This window comes from Mycteria americana (genome assembly GCF_035582795.1).
Source record: "Mycteria americana isolate JAX WOST 10 ecotype Jacksonville Zoo and Gardens chromosome W unlocalized genomic scaffold, USCA_MyAme_1.0 Scaffold_32, whole genome shotgun sequence".
Taxonomy (NCBI): Eukaryota; Metazoa; Chordata; class Aves; order Ciconiiformes; family Ciconiidae; genus Mycteria; species Mycteria americana.
In genome coordinates this window covers 1634173-1654734 of record NW_027445438.1, presented here as the reverse complement: position 1 = coordinate 1654734, position 20562 = coordinate 1634173, and the positions used below count along the sequence as shown (strand labels likewise).

The window sequence follows — 20562 nt, the reverse complement described above, 5'->3', positions numbered from 1 at the left end:
TGGCAACACCTTTTTACAAAATGTTATAGGAATTCCTACAAAGTTGTTGCTATCTAGCGAAGAAAAAAAAATCTGCATTTTAAGAAGTATTTATTCATTCACATACTAGACTCCAAAGTTTTAAATGGCTGTGCATACGCTTCCATTGTTCCCAAAGTTGCTGCATGTTTATTGAATTTGCCCTCTGCATTAGTTACAGATGGTCAAATCTGATTTTTTGCAACTAAAAGGATAACAATCAATTTTCTTTAAGTAGCCCCCTGAGCTGTATGGTCCAGACTTCCAGGGAATAGAAATCTATGTTTAGGAGCTATCCTACCAAGTCTCTTCTTTAAATTCTGGCAGCAATGTAAAGGCAATATTCAAGACACATGGACTTAAAGAAGGTTACACCAAAGCCTTTGAATGACTGGGATGTTGATTCAGAGAGGTAAGATGAATAGCCATTCATGTCTGCTGATAATCCACTAGATTTCCAAACAAGTTCACAGATATTAATTTTCATAGAGAAAAGCCACAGACTAAAAAACTGGGCCCTCTCTAGAAGCAGGATGGTATCAAATAATCGAAAGGCTTGAGACATGGTTTCTGTGCATGCACAGCAAGATGGAAGGATCAGACTTCCAGCACACATACAGCACAATTTTCCATTCCTTTGTGAAGGTATTTTACCACACCATCCAGGCAGCACAGGGAACGTCTGCAGGTTTTCAGAGCAGCTTTGTAGGGAATGTGCAATAAGTCCAACGTGCCTGGCATTGGGCTTTCCACACTGGCCATCAGGCCCTCTGTGAACTGGGACCTAGAGCTGCAAGGGCTTCTGTTCTGATATAGAACTGAATACTAGTAGTAATAGCAAGAAGCACTTAGATTTATTATCATTGTTGATTGTTTTGGTCAATTATTATTCAGTTGTGAAAACGAGACAAAGCAATCACCTTTTTGGTTTTGAAATATATGTGGTGATGATAGGCATACATAAGTTTTGCTAACAAAGTTAATTTCCTCTTTCTTCTTTTAGTGCTCCAGAGTTGTCCTACAAAAAGTCCAATGGGCAGATAGTGCACTGAAGAGGGAGATGGTCTTATTAAATGGGTGTTTTAATATTTGTTCTTCTTTCCAGACTTTTGTCAAACAACTGCAAATCAAAATCACGTTATTTCATTAAAATGTCTTGTATATTATGCTATATAATTAGTCCTACTGTATTTCCTTTATCATCATGGAATATATGTCAATTACTATTTGCAGGTTTGGAGGTGTGCATATTTGTTACACCATCTTTCCTGAAAGGCTTGAAATAAAAGTGTTTTCATTTAGTTTATTAACTTTACATAAATGGCAACATAACTATCATTGATTTGCTGCCACTACCTTGGAAATATTTAAACACTATTATAACTTAGCTCAACATTCCAGTTTTATCTCTCAAATGAATGCTTCTAGGCTCAATTTATGCTCTGTCAACATATAATGATCATAGATGTGAGCTGGCTCATAATCTGGAGGTACTAGGTTACAATGCATTGCCACAGAAATTGTGTTATATTGCATTTTCTGTACTTGATTTAAGACATTTGACAATCACAGCAAATGTTTGTCTGTCTTCCTGTATCATAAAAAATTCAAAACCACAAACAACCAATAGGGGGAATTCATACAGTTCTTGGATCTCACTATAAAAATAAAAAAAGAAACAACAACCTTATATTTAAAAGGGTTCTTTTATTAATATTTTTTTCTCACAGAATGCCCAGGGGTGCTGGAAAACTCAGTCAGTGGTTAGTCATCGAACAGACCTGTCTTGCCTGTGGTTCATTTTGTTTATTGCATCATATATCTTTTATGATCACTGGGACAGTAGCCTGAAAGAACACTTTCTTTAACAAGATCCTTGTTTCCCCTGACATAGTTTACTGCATCTGAAACATTACTCTTTGAAACCATGGTAGATTTTCAATTGAGCAAAGCTCTGTAACAGAATACAGCAGGATACACAGAATACCTGTGTTCATTCAGGATCCCAAATAAAACATATCCTGGTTCATGTAACACTAATCACTTTGCCAGTGTTCACCTGAGGTCATTGCCACATTCCTAGCAGTATTAAGCCAAGTCAAGATTAATCATGTACGTTAAACCCTGCAAGGACAGCATGTGAAACAGATCTGAAATTAGACATTCGGTGAAGGACTGAGAGCACTGTAACAAAATATGTTAGTAGTGCTGTAGCAAGCTTTCAGAATGATATGGGATTTTTCCTACTATGTTGGTGTCATCTCATATAGATTTAAAGCTTTGTTGATGTCTTCTTTATTTAACCCATTTTTTAGAAGTTTTAAATAAATCCACTAAAATCCTCTCTGAATTGTAAGAAGGATTTTTCACTTATACTTATTCATATATTTTTAAAATGCATTAATACATTCTTATGTAACTCAAATTAGGCTTCCGGGATTTTTAAAAAACAGGTAATAGAACCCTGCAATATTTTAAGACAGCAAAGTGTCCTGGTTTCAGCTGAGATAGAGTTAATTTTCTTTATAGTGGCTGATATGGGGCTATGTTTTGGATTTGTGCTGAAAACAGTGTTGATAACACACCGATGTTTTAGTTGTTGCTGCACTAGTCAAGGACTTTTCAGCTTCCCATGCTCTGTCAGGTGCAGAAGAAGTTGGGAGGGGACACAGCCAGGATAGTTGATCCAAACTGGCCAAAGGGCTATTCCATATCATATGACATCATGCTCAGTATATAAAGCTGGGGAAGAAGAAGGAAGGAGGGACATTTGGAGTGATGGCATTTGTCTTCCCAAGTAACCATTACACGTGATGGAGCCCTGCTTTCCTGGAGATGGCTGAACACCTGCCTGACCATGGGAAGTAGTGAATGAATTCCTTGCTTTGCTTTGCTTGCGTGCGTGGCTTTTGCTTTACCTATTAAACTGTCCTTATCTCAACCCTCGAGTTTTCTCACTTTTACTCTTCTGATTCTCTCCCCCATCCCACCAGGGGGGAGTGAGCGAGCGGCTGTGTGGTGCTTAGTTGCTGGCTGGGGCTAAACCACAACACAAGTTAATAATCAAAGGCTATGTAAAATCAGTTACCACTTATACACTTTCTATTCTTTCTGTATGTGCACATACATTAGTACCATAAAGTTTCATATTTCACACTGAAATTATTTAAAGTGGCTGCATGCTGCAAGTATAAAATATGCATTTTAAACTAGGTCTTTATGTTCTACATGGTAGACTGTAAAAATTCCTCTGTTCATTCTTGTAAGCTTCCATTAAACTTTTGTTTATTTTTGTGTGTTACACTGTCATAAAAGGGTAACTGAAGCACAAATAATTCCCACTGAAAACCCCAAGAAGAAAAGTCTGTAGTGATGTGAGGTTTATAGTCAGTCATCTGTGTCTTTAAGAATATATTGCAGTGTCAAAATCACTAGATTCATGTTTTTAAAAAATTAGGAAATTAGGCAATTCATCAATAGGAAAGGAAACTAAACATGCTGAACTATAGGAATGATATCACCATCTTGGGGTCCTCAACAGGAAAGTCTTTTTCCTGTAGAATGGCTAAGTTGCATCTCATCTCGGTGAAGACTTTCATCCTGAAAAGAATCTCTACTACCAAAATCTACAAGCTTTAGGAGAATGATAGCATTTCTCCAGGGTTCAGACACTATTAAGTTTTTAACCTCCTTCCCAATGAACCTTCTGTTGCGTTAAGAGTTACTGTCACATAGGAGTCGGAGGAGTGGCTGGGGGGGGAACCCTCCCGTTGAGTCACGAGGTTCAGACAGGACCTCCTTGCTTTGTAAACTCCTTCTCAGAGAGGAGTCTAGGTGTGGCTCGGTCCAGTCTTAGACTAAGACTTGGTCAATGGTTTATTGTCTAAGGACTGTATATGTAGCCACCCATCAGAGTCAACGTTTGCCTGTCAGAGTCCTCTCAGGGCTTTCACTGAAACAGCTTTGCAAAGTCGATTAAGGCAACAGCGTTAATTTGACAATGTTATAAGTCCGGTCGTGTTCAGCGTACTGAAGTTCACGATTATGGATTCACAAATAACGCGCTTACACCCCCAGTCTAGTCGTGTTGCATGAACTATCACGGCCACACTTAAAGAGTCTGGTCACGTTCAATGAGAACTACCACGGCTAGATTAATGAAGAGTGCAGTTTATTAGAGAAACAGACACACAGGTTCTTTGGATAACTGGTGATAAATTCACTGTCTGCAAAGCACGTGCAAATACCAAGAGTATGAGTAACACCACCAGCTACAAACGCGTTAAAAGATAATAAAGCAACTCTACAGCGATTTCTAAGTTTTCCGCGGAGGCACTTGGTATAACCAAGTCTTCGAATCTTACCCAAAGGCATCCCGATGGGGGGGAAGAGAGGCTCAGCCCGTCGACTGATCCCAAACGTCAGAGTGGTACACAATGGTGTCTTCCCTAACATTCTCTTTCTCTTAAGCTATTTTATACTATCTTTCACCTTTCACGTGGAGCTTGAGTGACTCTAGTCATACATACTATCCTGGTTTCGAGGTCCAAAAGATACAACCGCTCACCACCCGCCGACCGATGCCCAGCCAGTCCCCGAGCAGCGATCGCTAGCCCCCAGCCAACTCCCCCAGTTTATATACTGGGCATGACATCATATGGTATGGAATAGCCCTTTGGGCAGTTTGGATCAACTATCCTGGCTGTGCCCCCTCCCAACTTCTTCTGCACCTGGCAGAGCATGGGAAGCTGAAAAGTCCTTGACCAGTGTAAACACTGCTTAGCAACAGCCAAAACATCAGCGTGTTATCAATATTATTCTCATACTAAAATCCAAAGCACAGCACTATACCAGCTACTAGGAAGAAAATTAACTCTATCCCAGCTGAAACCAGGACAGTATCTTTGTTTAGGATCGGTGTAAAGTTTTCTCACTTTGCTTTTAAAGGTATAAGGTAGGAAAATTCAGAGCGCAAGCTCAGTGAGGGGTGGTCGCACCTTGGAGGCGGGTAGCTTTTGGGATGGAGGTGTGTTTTGGTATTATAATGATGTTATAATGAGCAAAGTTCACCAAAAGGACAGCATTTTGTCAAAAACATGACAGACTGTTGGCCCAGGGTAGCAAATATGCAGCTTATCAGTTCCATAATACCTTTAATTTCCCATATAATCGCTGAGCCTGGCCGTGGTATCTCCACACCGCTCCACCCTCCGGGCAGTACCTCTTAGAGTCAGCACACCAAGTTCCCCTGGCATTACCGACGTCTAAGGTTACAGGCCTAGGGAACTTCCATGGAATGGATTCCTTGCATGTCAGCCGCATTCCACCCGGGAAGCTTCTTCAATGCTGTGCCTTACCTAAAAGTGTAATTTCTAAGTCACCTCAGCAATTATCCCACACCTTCACTGAGCAAGAATGGCGTCTTTGTAGTTGACAAGTGCAGAAAGCAGTGAGAAGGTCTAATGCTTCCCTGCACTTAGAAATAAATGTTCCTCTTATGGATCATCAGTAGCAATGGTCACAACTGAAAGCAGGAGATGCTTCTGGTAGCAATGAAATTTCTCAGGCATCTGGTTCATATGTATTTTTTATGCAGTTATACCAAATTCAGGTCTGGAAACAATTTTTATTCAGATCTGATTGGCATGTACTCTTGGTGTTCCTCTGTAGAATTAGGCATAGTCTTTTCCCAGTGGTCATCTGGGAGGTTTCTCTAATAAATTCCCTTCTGTTGCAGAGCTTTACAACATTGGAAAAATGCCTACTGTCTTGCTGGGACATACTATAGTTGTGGCTTTTGTTGTTTGGATATAGGTCTTGTGTTTGCTGTAGAACTTTAGAATGAATTCTGTGGCCTATGATGTTTCAGTAGTATGTAGAATACATATTCTGTACATCTCCTATTATAATTATTGCGTGGTTTTCTGCAATGGCAGGGATTTGGACTTGTTGAACAAAGTGTACTATCCAGACCTATACTCTTATGTTCTCTTGCAAAATGGCAAGGAGTCCAATGATTTAGACTGTGCTCCTGGTTCTACCACAGACTTAATGGATGACACTTGAAGTTGCACCCTTCCATATTACCTGTCTATCCAGTAATCTGTCTATTAGATATTTCTGTCATCTTTAGGGTTCTGCCACATACTCTGAAATAATATATCATAAACACCTGCTTGAGAAAGAAACCATACTCTCTTTTTCTTTTACTCTTTGTGGAAAATAAAAGTTTTTAAAAAACATTTAAAAAACAGTTTTGGCTCCTCTTTTCTGTCTTTGAGAACATTTGCTTCGAAAAACTTCATTAATACAAATTTAAAGTTGACTGACAGGGCCTTGCATGCCTGCAGTATATCAAAATGCATGTACAACAGTGCTTCTGTGTACTGGGCTTGGCTGGGATGCATTAAATTTTCTTTATAGCAGCCCATATGGTGCTGTGCTTTAGATTTGTGACCAAAACTGTGTTGGGGGGGGCTTACATGCCAGCTGGGGTCAATTGACCACACTCTGGAAAGCAGAATTTATCACTGGCTTTATCTGAGACTAAATTGCACCAGTAACTCTTCCATTGGCTTTACGTGATGCCGTAATATTATGTTGGGTTGATAGTATTGCCACAGTTAAAGTTCCACCATTGTAACAACCTGATACTACTACCCCTTGCTGTTATTCCATGCGGGCACAAATGCTACTGCCAGGAGAAACCTTTTGACAGGATCCAAAGTGAATACAGAGCTCTGGTGGCAGTAGTCAAGGGCAAGGGGGACCAGGTGGTGTTTTCCTCAATTCTGCTGGTGAGGGGAAAGGGTGTGAGGACAAGGGCACTAATAGGACCAGTCAATAATTGGCTGCGGAACTGGTGTTGGTGACAGGGTTTTGGGTTCTATGACCATGGGACCCTGTTTGCATATCAGCATCTGCTTGGGAGAGATAGGATCCACCTCACTAAGCGGGGCAAAAATATTTTTGCCAACAGGACGGCTGACCTGGTAAGGAGGGCTTTAAATTAAGAATGACGGGGGAGGGAGAGAGTAACCAGCAGCCCTGTGAGGGAGTGACAGTTCTCAAGGCACCCTGTAAGATGTAATCACTGTTACACCACATTACAGATGAGGAAGCAGAAGCAGTGAGATGAGAAGACACACAGGTTTCAAAGTCCAGATTGTGCAGAGGCTCGCCAACTTTCTAAACAGATCAGCTGGTCCTTATGTCTGACATGAATAGTGGTGGCTTGAGTGCATGCCACTGTTTTAAAACAGAGATAAGTAATACACTCAGTTTAGCTACAATCATATCTTTGTTTCCTAATAAGAAGAATTATCAACCAGTGATTATGATGGTTGTTATTTCTTTGTATCACAGTTGTGGCTGGAAACACCAGCTAAATTTCATGGCCTCTGCTGCACTACAAATCCTAGACATTACACCAAGGAGTATAACAAGCCTGTTGGCAAGTTGTACACATGCCACAAATTGACCAAGTAAGACATCATTAATATCTATTAAAATGTTGGATAAAATTTTCTGGATTCCTGGATGCTTTATTGCCTTTTGTGGGAAATTCTCACAGCGTTCCACTTTGTGACTAGGTATTCCTTGCCACTAGACTTCTAAATCAAGACATTCCTCACAGTTTTTTCCACCCATTTTCTTCTCTATTTACCAGGCTTCTTCTCTTTTTAAATTAAACTTTTGCAATCATAGCTAAACAGATATTATCTAAAGGCTGGATGGGCCTTCTCCTCAAACATCATGAATGCAGTTCTGTGATATTTCAGGTAGCTCCATGGAGAATGTAACCCTAGAAAGTGAGTAATGTCTCTTCTGATTGTCACGGTCCATTTGGATCTCTCAAATTTACAGGACAATGTACTCTGTAAATTAAACTTTATTTTATGAGCTCATTAGAAAAGAAAACAAAAAAGACAAAACAAGGGCTCAAGCCCCTTTGCACAGACTAGTCTAACACATGAATTCACTAATTCATCACTTAAGTCATGAGGCTTCTCACTCACAAATTCTCTAATTCATAACTCGCAACTCACAACTTGTAACTCATAACTTGTGCACCTATGAGCAAAATAGTTACCTAGCCAACAGTGAGAGCGCTCATCCTTCCTCCTCCCTCACGGTGCAGATGTCCCCTGTATCACATTGGGAAGCAGAAAAGCCTCAGCGGTCAAGCTGCTGTTGGATCCACTTCAAAAGCTTTTTTGGGTAAGCTGATGTTTCTATACCTTCCAGCTTGGAAGTTTGGTCTATACCATTTCAATGAGTTAGCAGATTCTAAAGAAACTGTCAGACAATCAATATGTAAGGATGATGGCTGCAGGAGACAGCAAGCTGCAGGTGATAATAGCTGCATAATGACCTTTAGGTCTTTCTGGCCACCTGTCCTGCCTACATGGTGCCCTCACTTTGACCTAATGGCACTGCTCCCAGCATACATCAGGCCTTAGCATGAGCTGTGTTAGGCAAAAATCTGAGCAGGAGCTGAGTGAGCAGTCACACCTCATTCAGCCTCTCTTTCCACTAAAAAATGTAACTGCATTATATTTAGCAGAGGAATTAAGGATGTTTTTATCTACATGCATTATTTTTGTTACTCTTTAAAGACAAGATGTCCTAGTCATAGAGAGGTACCATGACCTTCCCAAGGTCACATAATAACTATGTGACAACTGCAAAAAGAATCCCAGTTCCACATCCTCTACACTAATGAGATCATTCTAGACTTAAAGGGGGAGTGGGATAATATCAGACTTGCCCATGACAAGCTGTGGGATGACACGCCAAGGTTAGAGGGACGGGGTGCTAGTGAGGGCCCTCAGCCTGTTGCTCTGAGACGTGCTGGGTACACTGCAGCACACTTGAAGTCTTATGGAGATGAGCCAGGGCTCCTGAGGTAATAGGAGCCAACAGGAAACACCAGTGAAATACCTCAAAGAAATTAAGGTGTGTTCCTCTAAGATGGTGACACGGCCAACAGCCCAGCTGAAGTGCCTCTACACCAATGCATGCAGCATGGGCAACAAACAGGAGGAGTTGGAAGCCACCATGCTGCTAGAAAGCTACAACCTAGTTGCCATTACTGAAACTTGGTGGGACGAATCCCATGACTGGAGTGCAGCTATCGATGGCTACAGGCTGTTCAGAAAGGACAGGTGGGGAAGGAGGGGCTGAGGGGTTGCCCTCTATGCCAAGAAATGGATAGATTGTGAAGAGCTGTCTCTGAAGAATAGCCACGAGCAGGTCGAAAGCTTATGGGTAAGAATCAGAGACCGAGGCAACAAAGGGAACCTTGTGGTTGGTGTTTACTACAGGCTGCCCGATCAAGGGGAGCCTATTGAGGAAGCCTTCTTATTCCAGCTACAGGAGGCATCGTGCTCGCAGGCTCTCGTCCTGCTGGGGGATGTGAACCACCCTGACACCTGCTGGAAAAGTAGCACAGCGAGTTATAGGCAATCCAGGATACTCCTGGAGAGCGTGGAGAATAACTTCTTAAGCCAGGTAAATAGAGACCCCTACCAGATGGGATGCGATACTGGACCTGTTGGTCACCAACGCAAGTGAGCTAATTGGTGACATCAAGATTGGTGACACTGGGCTGCAGTGATCATGCACTGGTGGAGTTTGCAGTCCTGAGGGATATGGGTCAGGTGAAGAGTATAGTCAGGACCCTGAATTTTAGGAAGGCAAACTTCCACCTGTTCAAGGAGTTAGTCAGTAGGAGCCCCTGGGAAACTGCCCTCAGGGACAAGGGAGCAGAACAGAGCTGGCAGATCTTTAAGGATGCTTTCCATAGAGCGCAAGAGCTCTCGATCCCCAGGTGTAAGAAATCAGGAAAGGAAGGCAAGAGACCAGCATGGATGAGTCAAGACCTGCTGGTCAAGCTAAAGGGCAAGAAGGAAATGCACGGGCAGTGGAAGCAGGGACAGGTATCCTGGGAAGAGTATAGGGACGCTGCCTGGTTGGATGGGGTCAGGAAGGCCAAGGCACGGCTGCAGCTGAGCTTGGCAAGGGATTGAAAGAATAATAAGAAGGGCTTCTACAGGTATGTCAGCCAGAAAAGGAAGGTCAAAGAAAGCGTACCCCCTCTGATGAACACGACTGGCAAACTGGTAACAACAGACGAGGAGAAGGCTGAGGTACTCAACAAATTTTTTGCCTCAGTCTTCAGTGGCAACCTCTCTTCCCACACCTCTCGAGTGGATGGACCGCAAGATGGGGACTGGGGGAGCAAAGTCCCTCCCACTGTAAGAGAAGATCAGGTTCGTGACCACCTGAGGAACCTGAACATATATAAGTCTATGGGACATGATGAGATGCATCCCAGAGTCCTGAGGGAATTGGCTGATGTAGCTGCCAAGCCACTCTCCATGATATTTGAAAAGTCATGGCAGTCAGGTGAAGTCCGTGGTGACTGGAAAAAGGGAAACATCGCACCCATTTTTAAAAAGGGTAGAAAGGAGGACCCTGGGAACTACTGACCTGTCAGCCTCACCTCTGTGCCTGGGAAGATCATGGAACAGATCCTCCTAGAAGCTATGCTAGAGCACATGGAGGACAGGGAGGGGATTCGAGACAGCCAGCATGGCCTCACCAAGGGCAAGTCCTGCCTGACCAACCTAGTGGCTTTCTATGATGGAGTGACTACATCAGTGGACAAGGGAAGAGCTCTGGATGTCATCTATCTGGACTTCTGTAAGGGCTTTGACATAGTCCCCCACAACATCCTTCTCTCTAAATTGGAGAGAGAGGGATTTGATGGGTGGACTGTTCAGTGGATAAGGAATTGGTTGGATGGTTGCATCCAGAGGGTAGTGGTCAATGGCTCAATGTCCGGATGGAGATCAGTGACAAGTGGTGTCCCTCAGGGGTCTGCATTGGGGCCAGTACTGTTTAATATCTTCATCACTGACATTGACAGCGAGATGGAGTGCACCCTCAGCAAATTTGCAGATGACACCAAGCTGAGTGGTGCAGTTGACACACCTGAGGGACAGGATGTCATCCAGAGGGACCTGGACAAGCTGGAGAAGTGGGCCCAGGTGAACCTTATGAGGTTCAACAAGGCCAAGTGCAGGGTCCTGCCCCTGGGTCAGGGCACCCCCCAATATCAATACAGGCTGGGGGATGAAGGGATTGAGAGTAGCCCTGCGCAGAAGGACTTGGCGATACTGGTGGATGAAAAGCTGGGCATGAGCCGGCAATGTGCGCTTGCAGCCCAGAAGTCCAATCGTATCCTGGGCTGCATCAAAAGAAGCGTGGCCATCAGGTCGAGGGAGGTGATTCTGCCCCTCTGCTCTCGTGAGACCCCACCTGGAGTATTGCATCCAGCTCTGGGGTCCCTAGTACAAGAAAGACATGGACCTGTTGGAGCGGGTCCAGAGGAGGGCCACAAAATGATCAGGGGGATGGAACAGCTCTGCTGTGAAGAAAGGCTGAGAGAGTTGGGGTTATTCAGCCTGGAGAAGAGAAGGCTGTGGGGAGACCTTATTGCAGCCTTTCAGTACTTAAAGGGGGCTTCTAAGAAAGATGGGGCCAAACTTTTTACCAGGGCCTGTTGCGATAGGACAAGGGGTAATGGTTTTAAACTAAAAGAGGGTAGATTTAGACTAGATATAAGGAAGAAATTTTTTACGATGAGGGTGGTGAAACACTGGAACAGGTTGCCCAGAGAGGTGGTAGATGCCCCATCCCTGGAAACAGTCAAGGTCAGTTTGTCAGGGCTCTGAGCAACCTGATCTAGTTGAAGATGTCCCTGCTCATTGCAGGGGGGTTGGACTAGATGACCTTTAAAGTTCCCTTCCAACCCAAACTATTCTATGATTGTATGATTCTTCCCCATTGTATTTACACTGTCCTCTTTCTCAATCTCCCTTTTTTAGTCTCAAAACCCTCTCTCCTTTTTTCTACTGCCTGACCTCTGTGTCCTCACACTGCTTTTCCAGTGTCAAAGGCAAGATGCTAACTGCAGTATGACTTGCTTAGAAGAATGAACACTACCTGAGACTATAAGCTTTTACCTCAGGGTCAATGTGACCTAAGCTAGCTCTTACCGGCTGAGAACACCCCTTACCAATGAATAAACAATAGAAGATTTACCTTTCAAAAAAACCTAGGTGTATAACCATGGTCAGAACAGCAACCGACCAGCATCCAGTATAAAACCACTCCACCTGCACAGGGCATTGGTTTAGAACAATATCAACACACCACTAACCATACGTCTGCACCACCTGTACAGGACAAACACGTATTGATCCCGCATAGGACAAGCACATACCGATTATGCGAGCAATAGTAACTGATTAGCCCACCCCTTAACATGAGTAATTTGATTGGTCTACACAACTGTATTGTAACATATATAAACCCTGCTTTCCTCTGTATTGGGGTCCTCCATGTATTAGGCTGGGACACTGCTATGTGCATAGCTAATATGAGAGAATAAATTCCCTTGGTAATTCTATGCTAAGTGTTCTTGCCTCCCTCCTCGGCCAGCAAAGAACTGACTTTTACACCAGCAGGTCCCTTCTTGTACAATTGAGGGTACATATTTCTCTCTGTGTTCTCTTCCTGCTCCAGTATAGCAAAGGAAACAACAGGGGAGCAAAAAGGACAGTCAAGAAAGCAAGAAGCTGTAGTTGTCTGCTCTGGCACACATATATAACTACTTAGGTTTAGTGAGTTCTCAGGGTCTTTCCTCTTCAAGCTTCTTTCTGTCAAAAATGGAGCAGCATGTTTCCTCATTCCTCCCCTGAGCTTGACATACCTAACCTTGGTATCAGAAACTTTCACAGATTCATTACTCATTTCACCAGCCAGTACACGCTCTGCCTCTTAGTCATTGTTATCTTACTCCTAATATGTACTATCTAATCTTATCTCTGGTCCATTTAATCTGCTCATCCAGTGTCAGACTTCTGCCTATTCTCTCTCCTTTCACATTGGACAACAAAATCCTCTCATCCCAGTTTATACTGCAGACTCCTTACACCTAATTGACTACTTCTCTGCAAATTCCATTTCAATACTCATCTTCCCTCTCCCTGGCCTATGACTCCAAGCCTTCTCTCTAATAAAACAGTCTAATCCTATTCCCTCAGTTTCATTTCCCCATGCTCATTTGTTCTCTCTAAAAATCTGAAGTGTGGCACCCAGCCTCTGGCCTTTTGTACGTTTTTCACCTTAGCACTACTATATGTGTATGTTGCCCAACTAAAATACTGTACCTTCATCCATCATTTGTATTACAAATTATAATTGACCATGAAATATTATGTTATTTTGTATGAAAGAAGCTGTAAAAAATGCATTGTGTAATACAGTAATAAGGCTATGACAAAAGGCTATAACATAGATTTTAACATATATTGCCTGTTTCTCATCACACAGTCTATTAAGCAAGAAATATTATCTGAAAATATTATAGAAATATTTTTTAATATTATCTGAATGTTTAAACAACACACTAGATAAACAATCTGTTGCTTAAATTACTTGAGCACAAATTGAGTGTCTATATAGCAAACTGAAAGCTATACTCATGTCTGAGTCAAAGGTTTGTAGTTCAAGTTCTACAGCAACATTTCACCGAACTGCTAAGTTAAGAGATGGGAAAGACTTACTAGGTCATTCAGTCCATTCCAATGCCAAAATGAAATCATTCCCCATAGCATATGGGGAAGCAAGGACAGGCGACACGGGAGGACTACAGAGGACTACAGAGATGCTGTTCGCCTCCTGAACCACCTGAACCACCTGAACCATGAGAAAATTCATGCGGCCAAAGCTCGATTAGAGTTCAAGCTGGACAGCACTGTGAAGGACAACAAAAAGGGCTTTTCAAAATCTATTAACAGCAAAAGGAGGACCAGAGATAACATTGGTCCGTTACTTGATGAGGTCGGTCACCTCACAAATGGGGATGTAGACAAAGCAGAGATGTTTAATGCCTTCTTTGCCTCTGTCTTCAACACCGATGATGGGCCCTGGGACCCCCAGAGCCCTGTGTTGGAACACCATGACTGGGGGAATGATAAACTCCCAGCCGATTCTGAACTTGTTCGAGACTTGCTGCTCCAGCTGGATGCACATAAGTCTATGGGGCCTGATGGGATTCATCCCAGGGTACTGAAAGAGCTGGCCAATGTCATCGTGGGACCCCTCTCCATTATTTTTCAACGGTCTTTGGAGTCTGGAGAGGTCCCAGTTGACTGGAAGCTGGCAAATGTCCCAATTTTCAAGAAGGGTAAGAAGGAAGACCCTGGTAATTACAGGCCTGTCAGTCTCACTTCAGTGCCTGGTAGAATTATGGAGGAGGTTATTCTGGGAGTTATTGAAAAACACTTGACAGACAATGCAGTCATTGGTCATAGCCAACACGGGTTCATGAGGGGAAAGTCCTGCTTAACTAACTTAATTTCCTTTTATGACAAGGTCACCCATCTAGTTGACCAAGGGAAGCCAGTAGATGTGGGTTTTTTGGATTTTAGCAAAGCTTTTGATACTGTCTCTCACAGTATCCTTCTGGACAAGATGTCCAGCATACAGCTAGACAAGTCCATAATACGTTGGGTGACCAATTGGCTGACAGATTGGGCTCAAAGAGTTTTAGTAAATGGGGTTACATCAGGCTGGCAGCCAGTCACCAGTGGGGTTCCCCAGGGCTCAGTTTTAGGGCCAGTGCTCTTTAATGCTTTTATAAATGATCTGGATGCAGGAGTCGAATGTACATTAAGTAAGTTTGCCAATGATACTAAATTAGGAGGAGCTGTGGACTCCCTCAAGGGTAGAGAGGCCATACAGAGAGATCTGGATAGACTAGAGAGCTGGGGAAACACCAACCGTATGAAATTTAACAAGAGCAAGTGCCGAATTCTGCACCTGGGATGGGGTAATCCTGGTTATACGTACAAATTGGGGGACAAGAGGCTGGAGAGCAGCCCCGCAGAAAGAGATCTGGGGGTTTGGGTTGATGGTAATTTGAATATGAGTCAACAGTGTGCCCTGGCAGCCAAAAGGGCCAACCGTGTCCTGGGGTGCATCAAGCACAGCATAGCTAGCCAGTCGAGGGAGGTGATTGTCTCACTCTACACTGCACTGGTGCGGCCCCACCTCGAGTACTGTGTGCAATTTTGGGCGCCTCAATATAAGAAGGATGTCAAACTATTAGAGTGTGTCCAGAGGAGGGCGACCAAGATGGTGAAAGGTCTCGAGGGCAAGACTTATGAGGAGCGGCTGAGGACACTTGGCTTCTTCAGCTTGGAGAAGAGAAGGCTGAGGGGTGACCTCATTGCAGTCTACAACTTCCTCATGAGGGGCAGGGGAGGGGGAGGTGCTGATCTCCTCTCTCTGGTGACCAGCGATAGGACATGAGGAAATGGAGTGAAGCTGCCTCAGGGGAAGTTCAGATTGGACATTAGGAAAAGGTTCTTCACTGAGAGGGTGGTCGGTCACTGGAACAGGCTCCCCAGGGAAGTGGTCACGGCACCAAGCCTGTCAGAGTTCAAGGAGTGTCTGGATGACACTCTTAGTCATATGATTTAGTTTTAGGTAGTCCTGCGAGGAGCAGGGAGTTGGACTCGATGATCCTTATGGGTCCCTTCCAACTTGAGATATTCTATTCTATTCTATTCTGTTCTATTCTATTCTATTCTATTTTATATATTTTTAGTGCTTTTTCCAGCCTAGTTTTAACAGTCCAAGCAATGGGATTTAACAACTTCCTTTGGGACATCATTTATTTCACTGATTAGCACATTTTACTGTAAGGAATCTTATTTTTAATATTAAACTGTCTTTTTTTTTATTCTTTTTATTTTTATCTCCCTTGCTCTTAGAAAGACAGGTTCTGTCCTGTCTACCTTTTGCACTCTCTCCATATCCCCAAACACACAGTGTCTTTCATAAGTCATTCCCTGTAGTTGCCAGGTCATTTTTGTTTTGCTCTTCTATAAACACCGCAGTGGTACTTTGTTTCCATACATAACATATATTTGTGTGCTGAACCATCAGAGAGACTGACCTTTAGATTAGATAGCAAATTGAGAGTCCTTGTAAATATGCAGTTGAATGTAAAAGAGTCTGTGGACTGTTCTAAAGAAGAAGAAAACATTGTTAGCGTTGCCTCTCAAAAAAAAAAAAAAGTAGTAACTAACATAAGTATTTGCCAAGCGTATAATGACTTGTCTGTATGTTTGCATCACCAGTTCCCACAGTCCAGTCTATGGATCACTGGTAATCTGCAAAACCATAATAAATGATCCACAGCTAATCTGCAGAGCCAGTAATGTTTGCACACATCAATTAAAAGTTTGATCATAAGACTGCAGGGTAGGCTGTGATAAATTTTGAGGCTTGTAATGATCTGCTAATCAAAAAATTTTGGGTAAATATGATAGTTTCCAATGTACTACTTTCAAGTCTGCTGTGAGAAACCTTGTATTTGCAAAATGTTATATACAAGAGAACTGCCATTCTCAGTTTACTAATTAATATGGCAAATAAATCCTCAAGAGAAATAGATTTTTATCCTCTCTTTAGTGCAAAGTTAAAGAAAAAAAAAGAATGCTGATTTAATCACTGCAGACATACTATGTTCAATATTGACACTGTCAGCACATACACGTATCTCTGCTCCTGCAACATGAAATCCAGGAACAAAAGGTGCAATTGGAAGAGATCTCCTGAGGAAAGGTAATTAAGACCCAGCTGCAAATGATAGTAAGACTACATGGCATTTTCAAACATTAAAATCAGTGGTGTTAAATTTATTAAAGTTGGTTCTTTCATTGGGATATGGGCATCAATAAGAATTGAAAAGAAGCCCTTCCAAAAGTTGTCCACTAAGAAATATTTACTTAGATCTGTGCTTTCCCCTGAAAATTACCTGTGGACACAGGTGCCTTAGGCTTGCAGAGAATATTAAACATCCATGTGACCTAATCACCTTCCCTGCTGAGCACAGAAGTTGGGCTTGGCGTGGTGCAGTGTTGGCCTGGCATCGCACCGCACCTGGGGGCTGAGGCTCAGGCTCAGCCAATGAGAGGGTGGGAAAGCTTATTTCCCCAATGTTGAGTGGGGAGGAGGGAAGCATGCTGTGTCGGGCAGACTGAGAGAATATCTTTCTGTTGCTCTGTTTCTTGCTAAATGTTCTCTAAGTGATGGTGCTGATTTATCTTGTTGCTAGGTTGTTCTGGGAGAAGGAAAAAGGAGTATTTACTCATAACAAATGTGTCCAAGAGTGTAAGATAAGTCTTGCATTCCTTTTGCTAAAAATAGATGTTTGCTGGTTATTTTTCTTAGTCTATATGGTGCATATGTCTGATAAGATTAAAAAAAAAAAGGGCTAAGGTTTTCTTTGAGATTAATGCATTTGTAGACTGATAATAATTAAAGAGAGATTTCCTGTTTTAGACAAATGTCATTGATTTATTGGTCTTCTGTCTGTCTTGTAAAGTATACACAAATACAAAGCTGTAATTGAATTTTGTGAGCAGGCAGAAATTAATAACAGTAAAAAAAACCCCACTAAATCATACAGTGGGCATTGGCTTCTTTATGAAATAAGGATATTTCTACACTGACAAGATTGTATGAGTTAAGTGGTCTTTTTGCAACCCCTCATAGTAGGTAACTGCTGCAGATGTACCCACAGGCCTGCAAGTGGGCTTGTAGTAATTTCTGCCTCAGAAATAGATAAAAACCTTCTTCAATAATCATGCAGTATGTTGGACAGCCTCCTTCCCTGTGTAGTTATATACAAAAACCAGGAGGGAGAGAGGGAAGTGGCAAGGCTCTCTAAGTACCATGATCTAAGGAGGTTTGTGAGGATATTTTACCTAGTAGTTGGCAGTTGTGGTTGCAGAAACAACTCTTTCACTGACCATTGCTTTGAGAAATTAAAATGATGGTGTAATGCAGATAAAGCAGAGACATTTTTGCTATCTCTTCTACTGAGTTCCTTGGCTAGTTAATAGACCAGCTATTCAGGAGTAATTTTCTTTGGGATGAAATTATGTGCTGATGGTAGTAGATCACTTCGCATAATAACACTTCTCCCACCCAATGCTAAATACAGTGTCTCCTACTCACTGTATAATGACATGAAAATGACGCTAACTTTGCAGACAAGAAGCAGCCCAAAGTGAAATGTATCTAAACAGAGCTTGACTTTGAGAAATCAGGGCTATTATCTACATTTGAAAAACGCGTAACGTAAAGAAACAGCAACAGTGATCTGCAAGTAGGCTTGGTGTTGCTGATCTTAAAATATTTGCTAACCACCAAGTGAAATAACATAAAAGTTACCCTAGAGAGACTGTGATTTTCAGTAGCTTGTAACGTTATGTATGCTTGCAAACGCCAGACACAAGAAAGCCATCCCAGGTACCACTGGTAATGTTTATAATCATCTTGGCTGCCACACTGGCTGGAAAGCGTGCACTTTGTAAGTATTTTTTGTTATTGTCCCAGCTCTGTGTGTAATGGGAGGACCCTGGGCAGGACCCCACACTGACACAGCAGACCCTGTTCGCACAGTGACTGCATCCCCCAAGCCCCATTCAGCAGTCCTGCAGCTCACCCCTAGGGACAACTTCACCAAGACTTTCACATGGGCTGGGCTGTTGTGCTGGTTTCAGTTGAGATAGAGTTAATTTTCTTCATAGTAGCTAGTATGGGGCTATGTTTTGGATTTGTGCTGAAAACAGTATTGATAACAAAGGGATGTTTTAGTTACTGTTGAGCAGTGCTTACACAGAGTCAAGGCCTTTTCTGCTTCTCACACCACTCCACCAGTGAGTAGGCTGGGGCTGCACAAGAAGTTGGGAGGGGACACAGCTGGGACAGCTGACCCCAACTGACCAAAGGGATATTCCACACCATATGATGTCATGCTCAGCAATAAAAAGCTGGGTGAAGAAGAAGGAAGGGGGGACATTCGGAGTGATGGTGTTTGTCTTCCCAAGTAACCGTTACATGTGAGGGAGCCCTGCTTTCCTGGAGATGACTGAACACCTGTCTGCCCATGGGAAGTAGGGAATGAATTCCTTATTTTGCTTTGCTTGCACGCACAGAGTTTGCTTTCCCTATTAAACTGTCTTTATTTCAACCCACAAGTTTTCTCACTTTTGCTCTTCTGAATCTCTCCCCCATCCCACTGTGGGGGGAGTGAGCGAGCGGCTGTGTGGTGCTTAGTTGCCGGCTGGGGTTAAACCACGACAGTCCTTTTTGGCGCCCAACGTGGGGCTTGAAGGGTTCGAGATAAGGACAGGTTTGATTGGAATGTGCTAGACTGAATTTATAGCTGTTATTGCTGTTTAGCTATTAATTGGCAGGCTCCTGTGCTTGCCATGGGGCTTGCTTGCCTTCCTGTATATTAGAGTCTAGGGCTCGTTAGTGGCTGCTTTTTGCTTTCGCTGCTTGCTGTGCTGCTGTACTGCTTATCATCTGACTCTGCTGTGCCTGGAAACATTGTGATAACAGCAATGGCCATGTGTCTGGGCTGGCAGATGGCCAGGGCATTGCTGCTGTTTCTGTGCTGCTGTACTGGACAGGCTGGAACTCCAGTGTGAACTCAAGTCGAAGGGAATGTGACCTGTGAATGAGTCCACGCAGGAGCAGGACACCCTGAAGCGTCTGTGGCTGTGGATAAGCCCATGCGAGAGCAGGTACATATCGAAGTTTCTGTGGCTGTGGTTATGTCTGTGCCGCAGCAGGTATACCTCTGCAGGGATTGTGGCCCAAGGACAAGTCCACGCTGGAGAAGGTACACCTCGAAGCATCTGTGGCTGTGGATAAGTCCATGCTGCAGCAGGTACACCTTGAAGCATCAGTGGCTGTGCATGAGGCCATGTTGGAGCACCTCAAAGCGTGTGGCTGTGGATAAGCCCACGACAGAGCAGGTACCCCCCTGGAGGGACTGCAGCCAGGGGTAAGGCCATGTTGGAGCAGGTTTACTTCTGAAGGGACTGTGGCTGTGGGTAAGGCCATGCTGGAGCAGGTCTATCTCTGAAGGCATTGTGGCCCATGGAGAAGGCCACGCTGGAGCAGGTGCACCTCAAAGCAACTGTGGCTGTGGATGAAGTCCATGCCGCAGCAGGTATACCCCTGGAGAGACTGTGGCTCATAGATAAGGCTCCACTTGGAGCAGGTACTCCCCTAAGGGTCTGCGGTCTGTGGATAAGTCCAAGCTGGAGCAGGGGCAAGGGGAGGAGTTCATTGCAATGTTAAACCCGATGGTCTGGTCCAAAGGGACCAGGGGTGGAAACTGTAATGGAAATACCTTTGAATTGTTGTAACCCGGGATTTGAGTTGCATGTTAGAAGAAGTACTGTAGCAAGAACCCCTTGCTGCTAGCCAGGCTAGGAGCAAGGGGAGGAGTTCATTGCAATGTTAAACCCTGTAACCTGGCCCAAAGGGACCAGGGGTGGAGATTGTAATGGAAATACCTTTAACTTGTTGTAATCTATGATTTGAGTTGCATCTTATAGGAAGTACTACAGCCGGAACCACCTGAGCCAATGGAGGACA

At 43.4% G+C, this 20562-nt stretch overlaps 1 long non-coding RNA gene across 1 annotated transcript in view; it reads left to right on the top strand.

Annotated features, from left to right (window-relative positions):
• The window catches only part of LOC142403061 (uncharacterized), a 66246-nt gene extending 46346 nt beyond the window's left edge, over nucleotides 1-19900 (top strand). Inside the window, exon 2 of the long non-coding RNA XR_012773585.1 lies at nucleotides 19784-19900. This is a non-coding gene — a long non-coding RNA (uncharacterized LOC142403061). The remainder of the gene's footprint in view (nucleotides 1-19783) is intronic.
• The last annotated feature ends 662 nt before the right edge of the window (nucleotides 19901-20562 follow it).